At 39.5% G+C, this 20337-nt stretch overlaps 1 long non-coding RNA gene across 1 annotated transcript in view; it reads left to right on the top strand.

Annotated features, from left to right (window-relative positions):
• Window positions 1–18595, top strand: part of LOC115340425 — a 51969-nt gene extending 33374 nt beyond the window's left edge. The window contains exons 2-3 of the long non-coding RNA XR_003923051.2: window positions 10947–11064; window positions 18490–18595. This is a non-coding gene — a long non-coding RNA (uncharacterized LOC115340425). The remainder of the gene's footprint in view (window positions 1–10946; window positions 11065–18489) is intronic.
• The last annotated feature ends 1742 nt before the right edge of the window (window positions 18596–20337 follow it).

Raw genomic sequence — 20337 nt, forward strand, 5'->3', positions numbered from 1 at the left:
ACACCTAATTCAAGATCTAGAATTGTAAAATCCAGGAGCAATTGAAAAGATGCACTATACATAGTTTCTTGTTTTGATTTAATCTTTTAGCACTATTGTAATGCCTAGCATTAAGTTACCATACAAAAGTAAACAAAATCAATTTACTTATCATTAACATCTTTATAGACTTCCTCTGGGAAGGTAACTATCCTCTCAGGAGACTAAATGCTGGTACCAGAGCTGGCCTACATGGCCATTGCTGTTATAGCTGTTCACAATCTGCCAGTTATAATCTTTCTCAAAAAAATTTTCTCTTCTGCAACTTGCTCAATAGTTTCCATAAGGTATGATTTAAAAAAATTATTTCGGCATTTTGGCTGGGCAAATAATAGTTCTCCTCTTCCATCTCCAGCTTGTGACTGTAGTTTGAGCATTTGCTGTATGTATTGAAGTATGATTAAGTGATTTTTATGAGATCAGCCCTTCCACATACATTTCTGTGCCAATTTAATGCTGGTACAAGAGAGTGCTCCAACCAGTTGCCATTGTGACTAGTATAGAGGTTGGCTGAGTTCAAATGGACCACAGGACACAGGTTAAGGATGTTGCTATAAGTGGCTCTACTAAAGTTTGAAAGTGTGCTATCCACGTTAAATCAGTTGCATCGTCATTCACCAGAGAGTGGGATTAGATGTAGGATACCTGGCAATGGAAGAAACCAATCACCATGGAAGGTCCGGAGGCATTACCTAAGGTATGTATAAATTAGGTAGAAAGTCTGTGATGAACGTGGGCCTTATTCTCTTTTTTCCCACGTTTCAGGTTAGAGCTTCTTTCAGGAGTGCAGAACGACAGTCTTGTCATTGTTCTTCCTGTACTGTGAATTCATTGCAAATGACAGCATTGCAGGAGCTGTAAATTCATTAATAATGTCCCTTTCAATCAGCAGAAGAATAAAGTCCACTGGAAGAAGTGTATAGCCTGCCAAGTTTATTCCCGTGTTTTTAGTCCATCTGAATAGATCAAGAATATTGTCATCACACAGTGTTCAGAGAACCACAGAAGGTGGAAGGGTGCTCTGGAGGTCATCTGGTCCAAACTCCGTGTCAGCTTTCTAACGGTAGATCAGATCAGCTGTTGTTTCATCCTTCTAAGTCTTGAAAATCTCCAAGAAGAACATGCTGTACCTCTGCACCTGGTCCAGTGCTATACCATGCAGCTAGTAAAGAAGCTTTTACCTATGTCGTATCTCAACATCCCAATGTACTGTTTGTGGCCAGTGCCACTTGCATAATGAGCTGGGAAAGCAAGCTTTCATGAGCATGCTCTGTGGCAGATGAATTTTCCATATTCTGTGGTCTGTGGCCTGCACATATGGACTGTGAGTATCTCTACACTAGGTCAGGAGGGATGCTGTGCTGAACAGAAACTCAAGTTGCAACATCCAAAATAAATAGGGTGGTTATCATTCATCAAAAATGAGGGTAAGGTCTGGAGAAGCTCATCAGGAATATAGGCTGACTGGTTAGCAGTGGATTTCCTTACAATATGTCCTGTTGGCCCCAGTGGTATTTCTGGAGTGTAATCTAAAGATCAGATAGGAGTATGATTTTCTTTCTAACCAAAGGATACCTCATGAATTTTCCTCAAACCATATTTTCATATCTCTAATGCACCAGTTCTTAAGCTGTGAGGGAGAGTGCAAAGCACAAATACAATGTGGATACATGACAGACTTAGTGAGAGTCAGTGATGTGAGTACATCTTTGCACACAGATTTAGATTTCATGTTCATGGGGATCCGTCTGAAGTGTCTTGTAGGACACCTGTGCTGTGTTTCATAGGACTCACATGCTTAAGACATTCCTAGAATCAATGGGGGTGATGATGTGTTTGTTCATAATTGCCGTATGCTTATTTTATGGGGTAAGATTTAGTTTAGCTAGTATTGTAAAGCCGTATTAACTTGAAAAAAGAATCTACATTTTTTTTGTAAGTATATGTAAAAATACACCCCCACACATGTGCATGTACAGAGAGTTAGCAGTTAACCAAACTTCATTTTCCGGGTTTATTGTACATACCTGGTGTTTACATAAGAAAACATATATATATATATATATATGTATTTGTAATATGTTTCTTCATCTATGAATCTGGCCATCTGTCTGTATTCACTGTCATATTCTGTCATTTCCTAAGATTAACTGGTAATAGCTGTGTCATCTTAGTTCTTCCTCATGGTAAATCTGTAAACTGAATGCCCTTTAATCTAAAAATTTCTTGTAAAGTTTAGGTGAGAAACCACATTACCTTGGTTTTATAGACCTATTTTTGACTGTGTCCAGGACTTAGTATTCTTCTAAATGGAGTGTGTTGTTCGGTAAGTGCATGTTTATTAGGTAGTTGGCTATTACCTTGGCAGCTAAGGAAGGTCTCTCTTTTGTCCCTTTATGGGAGCTAGAGCAATACCAGAAACACTTCTTCTCACTTCATTAAATCTAGATACGCCTTAATGGTTTTTAAAGCCATGCCCCTAGTAATAGTAATAATATTGCAGTGCATTTGATACCTTGTTGCTAGCTAACTGTAGGCTGAACCTACTGCTGTTAGCTCTATGTACAATTACTTTTTTATAATTTGTATGGAGTTTTAATTTGTAGATAAATTCCCTGATCAAATGAAATAATTTATAGTAAATAATGTCAGGAGCACACGAAACAGAGCAGCCTACTGGCAATAATGTGTTTTGGGGATTTCTTTTTCTTGGTTTCTTCCTCGGAAAAGGAATGGAGAGAGAGCATATTGCATTTGCTGAAACTATTGTAAATTACCAAAGGGTGATATTAATAGGAAAAAAGCCCTGTATTAAATTATTTTCAGATCTAAAAAAAAAGAATATCTATATTAGCTACTTGCTTTTTAAAGAGAAAAACCCCTCACTTTTTCTTCTGCTGATTATTTTGTTATTCATCTATGCTGAATTTACAAAATTACAGGGCAAACAGTATTAGAAAAGCAACTCGCTTTAGTGTTATTTCATCAAATCAGTTGTTTCTTAGATTTTGAAGTTGAAGAATACCATAAGAGTGCATGTGTTATATATGAAAGTACTGCATAATATCCATAGGACACACAAAAAAATCTGCTTTGAACCCCATGGATTAAGAGGAAATAATGAATGCATCCTGCTTGGAACAAATGCCTTCCAGAAGGGTATTGCAGGCATATTGCAAGCACTACTGTCACAGACAGGTTTATCAGAATAACTACAGAAGTCTTGTTTAGCAATCTCCAAGTAACTGAACAAAATTAACTCTTGACTTTTTTCTGTCACGGGCTTTGCAGACAGTTTGGCTGGTTTGCATAAATTAAATAATTCTGCAAGACTTGCAAGCTTGAGTCAGAGGACATAGTATTAGGAAGCTTATTCTTGTGGTATTATATGTGCCTATCTTTACTTCAAAAGAATTCCAATACCTACTGCTTCAAGGGCAAGAACTGTCTTACACAATCAATGAAATGATTGCTGAAAGTAAGAGGGGAGGAGGAGTCCTAATTGGACACTGAAAAATTGGCTTGTTAAATTGAACTTAGCTGGAGGTGGTTCCTTAAACTAAGAAGCGCCTGTTAAGATTGACATGAAAAACGTGATACACAATTATTTGTTTTTACTGAATTGCTCATTTAAGCAAACTAAATCTCTCTTTGGAAACTGTATTTTTTTAAATCTTAGTATAGTCATTACTGTGTGTCATATTTCCAGTGCAACAGACTACTTAAATTACTGGTTTTTCCATAGGTGTCTTACCTTGTCTTTCATTAATATCTCCACATCTCTCTGAATGTTAGAGAGATGAGTACAAAGAAGCCAGCTACTTGTGCAGTGCTTTTTATGTGCTCTTGCAGTTGTAGTACTTTGTGTGGAGGTATAGAAGTTGTTGCTTTCCCTTGTTTCTAATAACATTTTAGAGTAAATAATTAAAATGGGATAGCCTGCTCCCAAATACAAATTATACTGCAAGAAAATGTTTTATTTCTATGCACTGCATAGACTATACCATTTCCCTTCCCTTCCTACAGGATACGTGGAGCATTGCTGTAAAAAAAAACCCAAACAACTTTTTTTTTTCTTTCCCTTATGAGGTAACTCCAAGGAACTCTGGTATCATCCCTGGTATGGCATCAGGGTGCCATAAATGGGAGGCACCTGCCCCGGCTCACACTGATCAAACTCCAGAGCAAGTGAACCTGGGTTTAAACGCAGATCATATAAACTGTTCTGCTGTCTGTGATCAGCCATCCAAGAACCCTGACATTTATTCTGCCACACTTTGGGGCACTGAATCCTCAAGACACATTGTAGTGGTTAAAAAAAAAAAGAAGAAAAAAAAGAAGTATGTGCTGCAGAGTATGACAGCACGGCTATGAGAACAAAGTTGCGTGATAATAAGATATAGTGCATCATTTTTTATGAATTCATTTAGAAGAGCCTAACTATTTGTAGTCCATCTCCAAAAATACCCTCAACCCAAACTCTCAAGAAAGCCCTAGCTCTTGCTTTTCTTATTATCCTTCTGAAATTTTTGCTTGTTTATTTGCTGAGCAGTACACCTTACATACTATTTTCCACTGATAACAACATATAAAGCAAACCAAAGTTACAGTCCAATTATCCTACTAAGATTATAATAATCGATGTGACTCATGGATGTAAATTCCTGGGTTTTGCCCTGAAAACCTCTTCACATTAGCTGTTTTGCCTGCTCTCTTGAAGCAAGTTGATAGTTACTGCCCTTATTTTAAAAAATGTTAGAAGATTTTAGATATTGCTTTGAAACAGCAAGAATTTAAGGAAATTGAATATTCAATGTAGAACAAACAAATCTTTAAAATACATGAATGGATACCAGTGCCATGCCTTTGTTTGATCCCTGAAGCCTTCTGTCTGGAGATGTAGTTAACATGCTGTTATCTACTGCTGTTTCCCAGTGTAGTGCTCTTTTTAACTGCTTTTCCTGCTCTGACTTCATGGGTTTTTTTCAGCATTTGTAATTTATGAGCCATTAAAGATGTTGTTTGATGTAGGTGCAGCACAGAACGAGTAACTACTGCTGTAAAACACAAGTTTTGGCAGTGTCAATCAAATTATGCTTTCTGCATAGTAATGTGAGTTTTAATGGTATCTGTGAGAAATTGTTTAACTCATTACCCCTGTGAATGCCAAATAACCCTATAACTAAGATACAGGTAATTGTGCTGAAAATCAGAACTTTTATTCTCATCAGCTGTCAAGAAATGGGCTGTGACTGTGTAGGTTATGCGCCTCTGGTGAAAAAACTCTTTTCAAACTCCAGCTATTGTCTTGATCCTGACAATTGTCAGAGCTGGGAATTATCAGAGGACTTCCTCAATAATACACAACAGTAGCTCATCAAAATCAAGACCATTTGCTACCAACAAATAGTATTTAATAGGACACCGTCTCAAGCCAGGGTGCTGTTTTGATAGAGCGAAGAGTGGAACAGAAGAGTGGAAGTGGACAGTCACCTCGTAGGGATGACCCTGTCTGCATCTGTTTCTTAACAGAAGCAGTAACTTGCACCTACACCGACTGGTTCCCAAGTAACCATTTGCTAGTCTAGGCTTAATCTATTTCTTTTTTACCAACTTTGTTGAAAAACCCTGTTTTTGCCAAACACATCTATATAGAGGATGTAGTTCAGTGAGCAATAGATGGAGCTGATCAGGTTAAATCAGATACTGGAGGGACTGCTGTCTTTTTCCTCTGTTCTGTGTGCACTTATCCACCATTTCATCAGTGACATTACCATTTTATTCTTTAAAACCTCTTATTTTTCCTGTACTCTGATGTGTCATAGGCAGCAGGTGGCTCTATTCTTTTTCTTTTTTTTCCCAAAATAATTTAAATTGAACATATGTGATCATGAAATGGTAGAGTTTATCGATTCTTGGAGAAGTAAGGAGGGGAGTTAGCAGAACTGCCAGCTTGTACATCTGGAGGGCAGACTTTGGCCTGTTTAGGAGATTGGTTGACAAAGTCCCTTGGGAGGCAGTCCTGAAGGGCAAAGGAGTCCAGGAAGACTGGACATACTTCAAGAAGGAAGTAGGTTATGACCTTTGGAAGAAGGGGCAGGCAACTCAGGAGGACTACAAGGATGTCGTGAGGTTATGCGGGAAGAAAATTAGAAGGACCAAAGCCACTAGAACTTAATCTGGCTACTGCCGTAAAAGACAATAAAAAAAAGGTTCTATAAATACATTAGCAACAAAAGGAGGGCTAAGGAGAATCTCCATTGTTTATTGGATGTGGGGGGAAACGTAGTGACAAAGGATGAGGAAAAGGCTGAGGTACGTACTTAATGTCCTCCTTACCTCAGTCTTTAATAGTAAGACCAGTTGTTCTGCGGGTACCCAGCCCCCTGAGCTGGAAGACAGGGACGGGGAGCAGACTGAAGCCCCCATAATCCAAGGGGAAATGGTTAGTGACCTGCTACACCACTTGGACACGCTCAACTCTATGGGGCCGAGTGGGATTCACCCAAGGTACCGAGGGAGCTGGTGGAAGTGCTCACCAAGCCACTTTCCATCATTTATCAGCAGTCCTGGCTAACCGGAGGAGGTCCCAGTTGACTGGAGGTTAGCAAATGTGATGCCCATCTACAGGAAGGGCTGGAAGGAAGATCGGGGGAACTACAGGCCTGTCAGTCTGATCTCAGTGCCAGGGAGCTCACCTTGAGTGCCGTCACACGGCACGTTCAGGACAACCAGGTGATCAGGCCCAGCCAGCATGGGTTTATGAAAGGCAGGTCCTGCTTGAATAACCTGATCTCCTTCTATGACTAGGTGACCCACTTAATGGATGAGGGAAAGGCTGTGGATGTTGTCTACCTAGACTTTAGTAAAGCCTTTGACACTGTTTCCCACAGAATTCTCGTGGAGAAACTGGCTGCTCATGGCTTGAATGGGTGTACTGTTCACTGGATAAAAAACTGTCTGAATGGCCAGACCCAAAGAGTGGTGGTGAGCGGAGTTAAATCCAGTCGGTGGCCGGTCAAGAGTGGTGCTCCCCAGGGCTCAGTTTTGGGGACAGTTCTCTGTAATACCTTTATCAATGACCTGGACAAGGAGATCAAGTGCACCCTCAGTAAGTTTGTAGACAACACCAAGTTGGGTGGAGTGCTGATCTGCCTGAGGGTAGGAAGGGTCTACAGAGGGATCTGGACAGGCTGGATCACTTTTCTGAGGCCAATTGTACGACGTTCAACAAGGCCAAGTGCCGGGTCCTGCACTTGGGTCCCAACAACCCCATGCAGTGCTACAGGCTTGGGGAAGAGCAGCTGGAAAGCTGCCCAGCAGAAAAGGACCTGGGGGTGTTGGTCGACAGTTGGCTGAATGTGACCCAGCAGTGTGCCCAGGTGGCCCAGAAGGCCAACAGCATCCTGGCCTGTTTCAGAAATCGTGTGGCCAGCAGGAGCAGGGCAGTGACTGTCCCCCTGTACTTGGCACTGGTGAGGCTGCACCTCGAGTCCTGTGTTCAGTTTTGGGCCCCTCACTACAAGAAAGACCTTGAGGTGCTGGAGCGTGTCCCGTGTCCGGAGAAGGGCAATGAAGCTGGTGAAGGGTCTAGAGCACAAGTCTTATGAGGAGCAGCTCAGGGAACTGGGGTTGTTTAGCCTGGACAAAAGCAGGCTCATGGGAGACCTGAAAGGAAATTGTAGAGGTGGGTGTCAGTCTCTTCTGCCAAATAACAAGCGATAGGAGAAGAGGAAACGGCCTCAAGTTGTGCCAGGGGAGGTTTAGAATGGCTATTGGGAAAAATTTCTTCACTGAAAGGGTTGTCAAGCATTGGAGCAGGCTGTCCAGTGAAGTGTTGGAGTCACCATCCCTGGAGGTATTTAAAAGACCTGTAGAGGTGTAGCTTAGGGACATGGTTTAGTGGTGAACTTGGTACTGCTAGGTTGACGGTTGGACTTGATGGTCTTAAAGGTCTTTTCCAAACTAAACGATTCTGTGATTCTATGATTCTAGTCATAACTAATGTGTCAGGTTTTTAAGTACAGGCTTGAGGGAAGCAAAGGCCCATAGGTTTCAATCAAGAAGAAAAACTTTTCACTTTCTTAATGCTTATATTATGACACACTGTTAAAAAATGTGTAAAGAGATTCAGATTAAAACCTGCTCGTGCCACTCCAGTCCCATCCATGCAAAAATTACTAGCAATAAAAATATTTCTTAAGAGGGAGCTCTTAATATTTCTTTTTTATGCCCTCTGTAAGTGTAGATACTTTCATGATACCATCTGAAAATACAATAAATATCCCTAATTTATTCTGTATTATCCTTTTCTCTTTTACATATTCTTTGAAAATTATACCTCGAGTGATAACAATAGGAAAAAAACAAACAACCCCCCAAAATTCTAAGTGCTGCCTGAATAGGCCAAAGCTAAAGAGTCCTTTTTTCACTGTCCCATGAAGATCATAGTGTATCTCAAGCAAACATAAAAGGCTAAGTCACTCCTTAAAATGGAGTTTCAGCAGGGGATCAGTGGGAAAGGTGCCTACAAATATTCTGCCTAGATTCTGCAAGCTGTGCTCTCTCTAAATCAATCTCTTGGGTCAGTCCAGAGGTGATGTAGATTCCTGGCTGTACCTTTATACAGTGCCTACTCTTCTTCAAAAGCCCAGCTGAGATATCTGCACGAGATTAGAGCGGGGCTGGGGCTGCCTGACCCGCCTGGCCTTGGTCACTGCAGAGGGATGTGAAGGTCACAGTTGCTGCCGTACCAGATTAATGCAGCCAAAGTGTTGCACTGTTGCTGACAGTGACCATTGTCACGAACCGCAGAGGGGGAGGTTGTAACAAATCCCCAGTACAAAAATGTGGAGCAGCCTGCTCACAGGGAGATAGTGTTTCTCATCACTTTTGGGAAAAGGTTGAAAAGTGAGATATGGTCCTTTGAAGTTCTTTTTTTCTAAGTGTTCTAATGATCACTCTATGTTCCAACTTTTTTCTGAATCCTTCTAAGCTTTTACACAATTTTTGCATTTGCTTCTTTTCAGCTGCAGAGAGTATATTCTTTGGCGTGTAAATACATCTTTCAAAATTCAAGCACGTGCAGAGTCATGCATCAGCTGATCCATGAAGTGTGCATTATCTCTGTGCATGCTTAAGTCATTGGCAAAGTGTTGATTTATTATTTATTGAAGCAATAATGGCCAGCAGTTTTAAACAGATCTTCAATCTGCATTGCTTAATGTGTCTTGGGAAAAAAATCTTTGCCATCTAAATAGCTGTAATGTATTTTAAGCATCTCTTCCTATGTATCCTGTATTTCATGTGGAATAGAAGTGCTCAGCAATTAATTTTGCCTAACACCAATGTATATAAAATACTTACAGTATATTGTAGTTTCCTTGCTGAGAGGCTAGCTCCTTTATAATTGCTGCAAAGGACTCCATTCTAATTGGATTTATTCTCAATAAACTTGATCTTTCTACTCATTTTATATTTTTCTGCACCGTAAGTATCCTAATTATCCTTTTCTGCTAATAGAAGTTGTTTCTTTCCTTGTTTTATGCTGTCTCTTTCATCGTACTTACTTTTTTATTACTTTTGAACAAACTGTAGCACACACAATTTGCCATCTGTTATGATATTTTTCTTAGAAAAACATTTTTTCTTTACAATTTTCTAAGTAGTCTTACTTTCTGCTAGGAAACAGCCATTATTTTATGTATCTGTTTGAAGCCTGAGAAAAAGGGCTCAGTTTGATACTCCCTCCTTCCATCCCTCTCCTCCTTCCTCTCTCCCTTCCTCTTCCCCTCCCTCTCTCAATTTTGTGTGTGCATGTGTAGAAATTGCTATTCAGCTGAACTGTGCTCTCTTTGCCACGTTTCCAACCCTCTTGACAACCTGGAATATGAGACAGAACAAGGCTAATGGGCAGAAGTTTCAAATTCTTATAGTCTATCCAGTATTTGTCATGCTTTGAATGTGATTAGAAGCTGACCTGCAGTGATTTTTATGTAAAAAAAAAAAAAAATTTCTAAGACAAAAACTCTGAGTGGCAGATGTAGCTGTTTCACTTACTGCAGCCCTTTTCCCAGGTCTCCACTCGCTGTAAGGAAAGGGTATAGTCCAGAAACTGCTGAGATTTCTTTCTGTATTTTTTTTAATGAAAAGAAATATCAGTTATTCACATTTGTTAAGGTAAAAAATGAGTCTTCTGTTAGAAGTCATGGAACAAGCTTCTACAATTGGTCATGCATCTGATGATCCTTTAAGCATAATTCTCATAAAATGATTCATGTTCTCTCTTAAGGGAAAAACTTCAAATATCACACCTATTTGTCCATTTTTCATGATAATATTAAACATAGATGCTTTTGTATGCTTTTAGGCTAAATTCTTTCCCCAAAGAATACAGGACTGAACTCTGTATGTAAGCACACTGAGGCCTGACTCAAAGCCGGTGGTCAATGCCTGCAATACTACTTTAGAGGAGGCCTATAACCTCTCTTCTGTTGCAAATTAGGGAGTTAAACAACTTAGAAAATATGAATCTCAGTGGGGTTTAGAGTGAGAGAGCATTGCACTGCCCACCCCTCATTCAGGACAGTTCTGTTTCTAAGTAACGTAGCAGTTGTAACCAACAGACTTGCACAAGTGTCTGGACGCAAGATGCAGCCACAAAAAGCAGCTTGCAGGATGGATTTGGAGCTATTCTTAGCTTACCAGAAGGTTTTAAATAATAGAGAATGAGGAAATATGTCATTTTTGCTGTTGATAATCTAACCGCTACTGAGAGTTAATGCTAATTTTTGCTAGTTTTTACTCCATATTCCAGCAGAGCGTGGTATGTACTCAGGGGCTAGTGAACTATGTGCTAAGTCCCATGGCTGTTGTGCAAAGTATAATTTATTATCCCCATTTTACAGATGGGAAGACTGAAGTGTGGAGCGCCGACAACAAATGAGTCCCTCACTGCTGTAGTCAAGAAAAGAGCCCAGACCACCCGAGTCACGTCTGTGCTTTCACCTTGACACACGGTGATGGGTATGTCATGTTTCTGTCACTGATTTAAGCGACAACGCAGCTGCGAATATCTGGCACAGTGGAGCTGAGCCTCTCTGTACTTAGCTGCTTCTTTGAAATATTATCCAGAGGCATCGAAGGTGTTCGTAGTTGTTGCTGAGAAACCGAACAAAAGGCACGGATATTTTAATTCTAGTTGTGAGAATGTTCACAGCTGTCAAACCTTTTGAGCCTTCCTGGGAAACATTTAAATTTGGCTTGATTCTGAGTGCTTGCCATTATGATTATCAAACACTTTGTCATTTAAAGTTGATCGATGAAGCAGTTGCTTCCTTGAGCATGGCTCTTAATAGAGACCAGGGCTATAAAACATTCCTTTCGTTACCTCTCTCCTCTGTTCATGGGGGCATTCTCCACAGAGGCAAAGCTCTAGTGAGCAAATTATATTCCAGTGTGCAAGCACTAGGTGGCACGAGTCATTTTACGGGCACGTCAGTATTTCAGCTAACTCCATCTGTTCAGTACACCAATTACAAATTCAGCCACAAACATTGTTTAGAGGCACATCATAAAAAGTTACCAGGAAGTGATTTGTATCCATTTATACTGTATGTTCTTTATTCTGCACACTATGCGGCTGTAACATTTGATGATTGTTCCAGGCTCAAACTGAGGCAAAAAAATAGTGATTTTCTGAGGCTGTTTGTTGTAATAAGTGCCATGTTTTCTGTGGTTATACAAAGACATGGGGTCTCCACATTTGGGCTACTGTTCGAAGGACAGAACTGAAAAGGGGAATTGCATTAATACTAGCTTGAAAACATCCAAGGCCTAGATAATTCTATATTAACATATCTAAAAAGCTTGTTACTATTACTCCCAAAATTTTCAGCAATAATTTGTTTAATAATCCTTAAATGTGTAAATTACATAAATTAACAACAATGCAGTTTTATCCATTTTAAGGATTACAGCGTTTGATGAAGACAGAGGTAAACTTGCAATTTGTAGACTGAGACATAGGTACAAATGCCCAAAGGAGTCCAGTGGACAATATTTTCTCCTTCCTCAAGAACTGTTTCTTTTTTTGTCCATTAACTACTTCTTGGAAAACACAGAAGGAATTCCTTGAATAGGGCTTGTAATTCACATCTTCAACTCCTACCACTCTTAAATAATTTCTTTAAACAGTAGATAGGAGAATTTTGTCCCTTCCTTCGATCCATCCCACTCAGCCAGTGGGATCTTGACTGAACTGCTGCAACACAAAGTATTTGATAATACCCCTTTCTTTACCTCTTCTCCTCCCCTACACATGTATACCTGTGCCCTTTAACAGGAGAAGGTTGTGGGCTGGCCACAGTTGCCAAGGAAAGGATCTGGACATTGAATCCCATAGGGAGGGGCACACCTTTCGGTAGCCTGCATAAAGTACCCGGATCCTGTAGAGCTGCCGGATTTGTAAGGCACGTCTTGCTTCTCCATATGCCTCTGTTTCTTGGCTCTAGCAGGCTCCCATTTGGCTTTCTAGATGTCCTGGATCACATTCAGATGTGTTTAGCTCTTCCTGTAGGCATTGCAGGGGCTCTGGGTACCCAATGCAAGATTGTTGGGCACAGGTACCAAAGAGCCCAGGCACAGACAATCATTTTTTATTCACTAGTGGATGTCTAAGCCAGCTCACTTCTACATTTGAAAGTTCATGAGGGTGGCAATATTTCCTTTCTCATGTGCAAGTGATGTGGCATGCCCATTTTTCTTCTGCCTAACAGTGCACCAGGCTTTCAAGCATATGACTCCCATTTCTTAGGTGAAAGTCTCTACTTCTTCTAACTTATTTGGTCTTCCAGAATAGAGCTCTTAAGTTTCTCAGCTTGAAGACATTCCCAGGCCCAGTAAATATTAAAATCTTCCATGTCTAAACTGAAAATACTAACTTCAGAGGGGGAAGGTGGTACAGCTACTTCAACACGCACTGTTCAAAGTTATCAAGTGAGTCAATGGTTGAACTTGTCATTTCCCATCCCCTGCCTCACAAATATTCAATCAGTGATGCATCCCTTTAAAAAAGCTGGAGATTTTTTAAGAGCGCTAGACTCCAGCTCGTGCTGCATCCCCTACTTTTTTTCGTAACACTTGCTTGTGAGAATATAGTATTTTGTGACTCATTATTTACTCTGTTGCACAACACATCAGTATTTTAAGTTCACAGTATCACTGCAAAGAATTTCAATTATCAATTTAAACATACGTTTGTGCTATTAAGTGAATGTTTTTTTGCAGGTCTACAGGTTGATCCATTATATTGTCATCCAAGCATGCAATAAACACATCTCATTGTAAGAAATTAACCTTTATCTTGGAAAGAAAAAAGTAGTTATTTGACTCATTGTATTTGGATGAGCTAAATTACCTAGTAGAAGAGTCCCAAATGTTAAAACAGATTTTCATATGAAATAGGAAGATTTCTCTTGGAAACCTTCAAAATTCTATCTTCTGTTTAATCTTACTTATTATTAATTGAAATTGGCTCTGTACCAACTACCAGGAGTTGGTATACAAGGCAATTTGACTTTGATCATGAGTACTTATCTGGAATTATGTTCCAAAATGCAAAACAGCAAAAAAAGATGTAGCTTGATGTAGAAATAAGCTGAGAAATGCCTTCTTATGTCAGAAAAGTTTTACAGAGATTAAGAGAAAGAGAAGTCAGCTGAAGGAGAGCAAACTGAAATAGAGCTGGCAAATAAAAAGTTAGTGTTTTAGAACATCAGAGAAGTACCTAATGACTTTTTTTTTTTTTTTTGGTATTTTCTGCACTGGCACCTGTATAAGTAACCTGAATTTCCAAAAAGCCTGATGGCTTCAGCAGGAGCTACTGAGTGTCTAGGGCTGTTCAACCTAATAAGGACACATCTTGAAGTATTCTTCCTTTACCCTTTTGTAAATTGTAGCCATCAGCTGCCTTCACACTTGAGGTTTATACAGAATTCCTCTATCCTCACACTCTCAAAAACAGCAAACGGTTAAATGTTGAGAAGTGGAAGAAAAGGGCAGAACAATTTCCAAAAACTTTCAGAGCAAACAAATTTTGCTTCACTTACTTCTAGTATTCCCCAAATAATTCACCAAGTCAGTCTACTTCCAAGGAACAGACCTCATTTTGCTGCTTTAACTTCTAAACTTTAGATATTATAGTTGTAGTTCAAAGGTGCTGAATCAAAGGTCAAATAGATACTGATTCATCCTATCTAAGTGTAGGCTTTTATGCTTAATGGACTGAAATTTCTAAATAAAAAGAACAACGGTCGTTTAGGGACTGGAAGTGAGTCTGTGCCCCAAATCTGTATATTGTGGAAAAGTCTGTGGAGTTTGTTATAATGGTAACGTAGTGGAAGTTCAAGCTACAACTGCAGTTTAGCTGGCTATCAAGACTGTGCTCATGTGCATATGCAGTGTGCATGGTCATCACTTCCCTGGGTGGTCCAGGTGCTCGCCAGCTATTCTCTGCACAGATGAAGCAATGGACTGACTTGAGACAAGATGACTGATTAAACTCCTGGCTGGCTTCGTGCGGAGCTGTGACTAATTGTTACGGGAACACTTCAGGTGGGAATTTCAGAGAGTCCTGTAGATTCCCCCAGGCATCTGCTGCTGTCCACAGGCCAATTGACAGGCATTATTTATATGCTTAAATGTGCTGATTAACATCCTGGGTAGAGGATCTGGCTGTTGCAGAGACTTCCCCAGGCAGTTCCTGCTGTAGAATTGACCAAATATTACACAGGAAAGTTGCTTGTTAATACTCTGTAGAAACTGTTTCTGCAGATGCAGAAATGCTCACCTGGAACGGTCTTTTGCACAGAGAAAATCAGAGTATTTTGTTTGTAGTTTAAGGTAATCGATGGAAATCAATCATGCATGCCCTGGAGCGGTCATGTAGGACCACAGCTCAGCTGGTTTATAAAAATTTACTAGAACTAACAGTTTGGGAATTCCCTCCCTGTCTGGCTAAGGGCCCTTAAAATGGACTCCCATCACCACCTGGACAGTCACTGACCAACTTGTGGGAGAGTTGATTCCCACCTGAGTATCATCCTACGCAAAATATCCCAACAAAGTAGTGGGTTTAGGTTTTTTGGTTGTTTGGAATTTTTGGTGGGTTTGAGGTTTTTTTTAAGCAGTCTGTCTGCAATTGCCTGTGCAATAGTATGTTCCCCTGACCTCCTTCCAAATTCTTGCTGGGATAAAACACAGTCACGTACCTTCTCCTTTGCCTATGGTTTGATTTCTGTAGGGAAGAAACCTGAACTTGAAGCTAGAAGAAATCAAGGTACTCTTCAGTGAGTATTGATGTGTAGATAACCAAGAAACAGGATGTTGAGGTGTGCTGCAGACCATAATAGCCTCCACAACATCAACCCTCTCTAAAGGTACCTGAAGATAGAAAGACAAGACATCTGCACAGGGTGGCTCAGATAAATGGATATACAGCTCACTTAATAGGACTAGCACAGAATAGCTCCTGCTGCTAAGGGAATAGTTAACATGTTTGGGATGGGATGGGGATGGGCGGGGGAAGAAATAGTGACTCTTGTTGATAGTGGGTGGAAAAGGTAAAAGAAAGTTGTCCATCTCCTTGACTCAGCAAAATTTGATTTTGCCTACTGCCAGTAGAGCATGGGCTGGCAGTCTCTGAATCAAAGTACCTCGTCAAAGTGGCTGAAATTGTGTGAGTTGAACGAATGCCTTGTTTAACTTAAGGTCGTATCCCATCCTGAGGCAAATGACACTATCTTCCCTCCCTTGCAACCTACCAGTTTGTGGCAGGGAAACCTGAAGAGCCTCTGCCTGCATGAGGCAGGTGATGCTGGGAGAAATGTTCAGACCCCAGAAGAGGACATTTTGTTTAAGAAAGAGCTAATCAAATTAAGATAAGTGCTTCACAACCATTTTCTCAAAGAAAAATGCAAATGTTTGGGGTATCTTTTCATAAGTTGCTTTAGAATTATTAAAATTTTGAGGATTTTAAAGTGAAAAGAAGTCTGGAAGAAACTGTAACCTAATAAGAAACTCATTTTGAGATGTGCTTGCATGTCCATGGTTTAATTTGTCAGTCCATGTCATCCCACTTTCAAATATTTCAAAATTTCAAGAAAGGAGAAAAACAATGTCGTATGACCAAAAGCAGTCAATAGTGAACTGTCAAAGTTGACATTTCATGAACAATCATAAGATGGTATTCATATTAATAAACTACTTGGAAGATATTTACTCATCATATGTATCCACAGAAGTCAGAACTGACTTATTAATCATATGCAAACAGAAGATAAGAGCTACATTTACACTGTTTAGTATAGTATAGTTTGACTAGCTCTAAAATAAACACTGATTTCTAGGAGGTTTTGGAAGAGATTTGTCATGAAAAACAAGAAAGAAAAATCTCTTAGACTGATTGAATTTCTTGTAGGCAAAAGAAGAGTAGGATTTCAGGTTAAATGTTGTACTAATGCCCAGTCTGGCCTCAATGTCATAATTATAGTAATCAAACGCTATTTATTTATACCATGTCTCTTTTGCACTAGTCTCATGCATACTAAATATTTACAATTCAATCTGCAGTTTATAGCTTCACACTGGCAGCAGCTTTTTTAAATATTTAATAAACTACTCCACTTAGCAGCTTATATATCATTTGGGAATAATGCAACAGAATTGCTGGCAAGTTATACCACCTCCTAGGGTGCTTCTTCATTCCAGAACAAACCTGACTGTTATTACTGTAATCAGTTTTACAATCTTATGTGACATCTGAGGTCACATTGAACCGTGTTACTCATAGCAGTGGATTCCAAGTTTGAGATCCTTATTCTGATATACTTGTGCATGGTATGGAAAATGGCTATTTGGTCTGATTCATGATTACTGTTCTTAAGCAAATGTGGACTGTGTTTTTATTAGAAGAGAGAAGACCCAGACTTACACCTGAGCTGTATCTTTAAAACAAGATTCAGCAATATTTTAGAGTGTAGATTCTCAAGTCTTAGCTTTGCATGCAGAACCTGGAGCTTAGCAAAATTTAGAGACATTATTAATTGAGCAATTACAATAATAAATTTTAACTAGAAGGAAGCACTTGCTAAACTCTTGAATCCCATTAGATTGCTCACTCTTAATCATTTATTTTCTAGGGCTGCAGCATAGGTTGAAACACGCAAAGGGACACAGCACCATATGCAGTAATCTAACAGCATAAAGGCACCTGTCCTCTTCCTTACTGTGGGGAACTGCTGAGTTGTAAGACTGGAAAATCATCCAATTCTCAGTACTTGCTAATTGACTGAGCATTTGACTACTGGTCCACAGGAAGAAAAAAAAAAAGAGGAAAAAAAGGCTTGGGGGGAACACTACACAGAAGAGGCATGTACAAATCAGCTGCAGCCTTTAATTTGCTGGAAGTAGAAATGATAATGCTTGTGCAGTATCAGCTCTACAGTATTCTAACTGAGCTTTTGCAGCTGTGAATTGCTTTTGCCCTGAAACCAATTCAAAACGCAATGTTTGTTTTGGAAAAGGCCAAATCACTGCAGAAATCTGTGGTCCTCTGCCTGCTTGGGAGCGGAGGGGCTGAGGTTGCACATAATTTGTGCTTACCAGGCTGTGGAGGAAGGAGTCTTGAAATGTAGAATAATAATAATGAAAAACAGAATCGTAGACTTTTAAAAAGTAAACAGGCTTAATTTAGCCGTTCTTACACATGTTGAAAGTTGGGCTTTTTTGCATCTGAAAGATTATTTTGCTTCTGGCTGTTTTTAATAAGTCATGTTGAATATTTAATGATGTTTCTTAAAAATGTCCACATTAACTAGCCATGACCCCTTATCTAGGGCAAGAAAAGAGAACACTTTCATTAATGACCCAATGTCTAGGGAACCCTATTTTCTTTAAAGTACAGAACAAGTAAGGACATTTATATATCTGGTGGGAGATAATAAAAAGTGCCCGATTTGCATTGAAAGTCAACAGGAGTCCTCTTTGGACCTTTAAAAAACTCCCCTTTTGTCAAATAAAGAGAGTGCACACAGGTTATGTCATAAAGTTAAGTGCAGAGATAAAGGCATTTGGGAGGAAAAAAACTATCCTGGAATCTTCACAGGCAAATTTTGACTTAGGTGAATCATTTTTCTGCTTCTATAAAATGCCCCATCAGTTGTCAACAGAGTAATTTAAGATTGCTCCATTTGTGTCCTGCGAGGGTAGGTGGCATGACTAATTGCTACTGCCTTTCCAGCAGTTTTAGCTTCTTGGTCTGCTCTTTGTGTGAAACAAAAGCTGGTTCTTTTGAGGGGAGAGCTAAGAACGCGGTTCTTCAGGGCTACAGGCAGCCTTCCCTTCCATGTGGCACTGTTCTCCTCACCCTGTATTCCTCCCACTTCTCTTTAGGCACTGCGTGAAGAGGTCCAAACTAGAAGCCTGGTTGCCCCATGGCTATTGCCTATAGGCACCGGCAGGAGAGAGTGGTCCCTCAAGGGACAGCAGAGCCCACTGGTGAGTTGTATCATCTTTTGTGAATACCTGTCACTCTGCCGTGGTGATAGAGGACTCCCTGTTGTGGCAATGGCCGTGAGGATAACTGAGTTCAGTGTGTAATGTAGAATGACTCTGGGCCTGCAATTCTCCTCCTGAATGACAACAGAGAAAGGTAGGAAACGGTGACTGATTCATCTTCCTGCTGAACTTTTGGCTTTTGTATTTTCAAAGCCATTTTTGCAAGTAAAAGCAAGAGTTTAATGGAAATTTACTTTAAGCAAATAATACTACAACTCTGCTTCTTGCTAGAAAGCATTGAATAAAACTAATGTTTTATTCAGCAGAATAACAGTGGAAAAATTAGCAACCTTTTCATTGAAAAAACATGCTTCCTTTTGTGTTTATCCCTTATGAAGCATTTTTAACTCATTGCATTAATGATTTTGAAGGCAGTTAGATGCAAATTATTGCAAATTCCCTTTCCTTGCAATAACTTTTTTAAAAAATCTCATTCTTCATTATTGTTAACTTTTAAGATTGAACTTAACTTATTCAGGAAGTTCAGTGTGATTTCTAAATGCTTGTGAAATTTTTGGAAGGTATCAATACCCTATAAGAAGATCACAAGCACAAGTATGGTCAAGAGTATTTGAACTATCTCATAATAACTTTGTTGATGAAGGGCAACAAGAAACATACATAAAGCAATTGAGGGATTTCTCTTCATCTTTATGATCCTGACAAGGTCTATAAATCCATTAATGCACAAGTTCAACAGCCTCTTTTGGCTACAATGCATTGAATGGTAATTTAGCAGGGCAGAATCCTTTCTTTAAGAGATATATAAAAGGTTTTCAGTTTTTTTCCAGTCCAGAGAACAGATGTTTTCAGGCAGGAACAGAATGTTGAGTTTCATTAGAGACCCATACGATAACTAAGCTGTTTCAAAGAAGTAATTCTTAGCCAAATTGACCGTGTGTCTCTTGTCTTGGCAACGAGACATCTGGGGGTATGGTTTCGAAAGCATCTTTAAAAAAAGAAAAAAAATCAGAAGGACATGCTTTCTGTTTTGTCAGGACAATTACTCCCTCTCTAATAGTTCATTTTCAGTCAATTATGGGTCCACTTTTCTGACCAAAAGGGATTGGTTGAAAACTTTGTGAAAGCAGTTTCCTCTAAATGAGAAGAAAATTTGCGGGGGAATGGGCAAATATTTGTTAATTTCTCATAAGCATGGAATTTCAAAGCCAGATCTCAAAATTCTTTTCTGTTTATATTCAAGTGATTGACTCAACCCATTACACACACACACACATGCTTGTACGTCCTCCATATATGCTAACATACATGTATATGTTATATATGTTGTCCAAATATGTTATATGTACAACATTTGGGCCACTCTCCAGGGTTTAGAGTCAGGATTATACTTAGCATTTGAATGTTCTATGTTTGAATGAGTTAAAAAATGTAATATGGTACTTGGTTTTAATTTTCATTCCATAAATGAGCTCATACTTACCCAAATGATCATAATACTAGCCAGCATCCATGGAATTTAGCATTCGTTTTAATAACGCACGTTTGAATTTTTAGGATTTCCATCCGTATCCCTTTCCCCTGTCTTTTCTATTCCTTTGAAGAGAACATCAATATAATGATGGATGCAACTTGAACGATGCAAAGTTGCAAAACCTGTAAGAGAAGCTCTGGTGAGTCAGACCAACATCTCATTCATTTTCTTTGGTATCTCACCTCTGA

The sequence above is a fragment of the Aquila chrysaetos genome, chromosome 4 (assembly GCF_900496995.4).
Source record: "Aquila chrysaetos chrysaetos chromosome 4, bAquChr1.4, whole genome shotgun sequence".
Taxonomy (NCBI): domain Eukaryota; kingdom Metazoa; phylum Chordata; class Aves; order Accipitriformes; family Accipitridae; genus Aquila; species Aquila chrysaetos.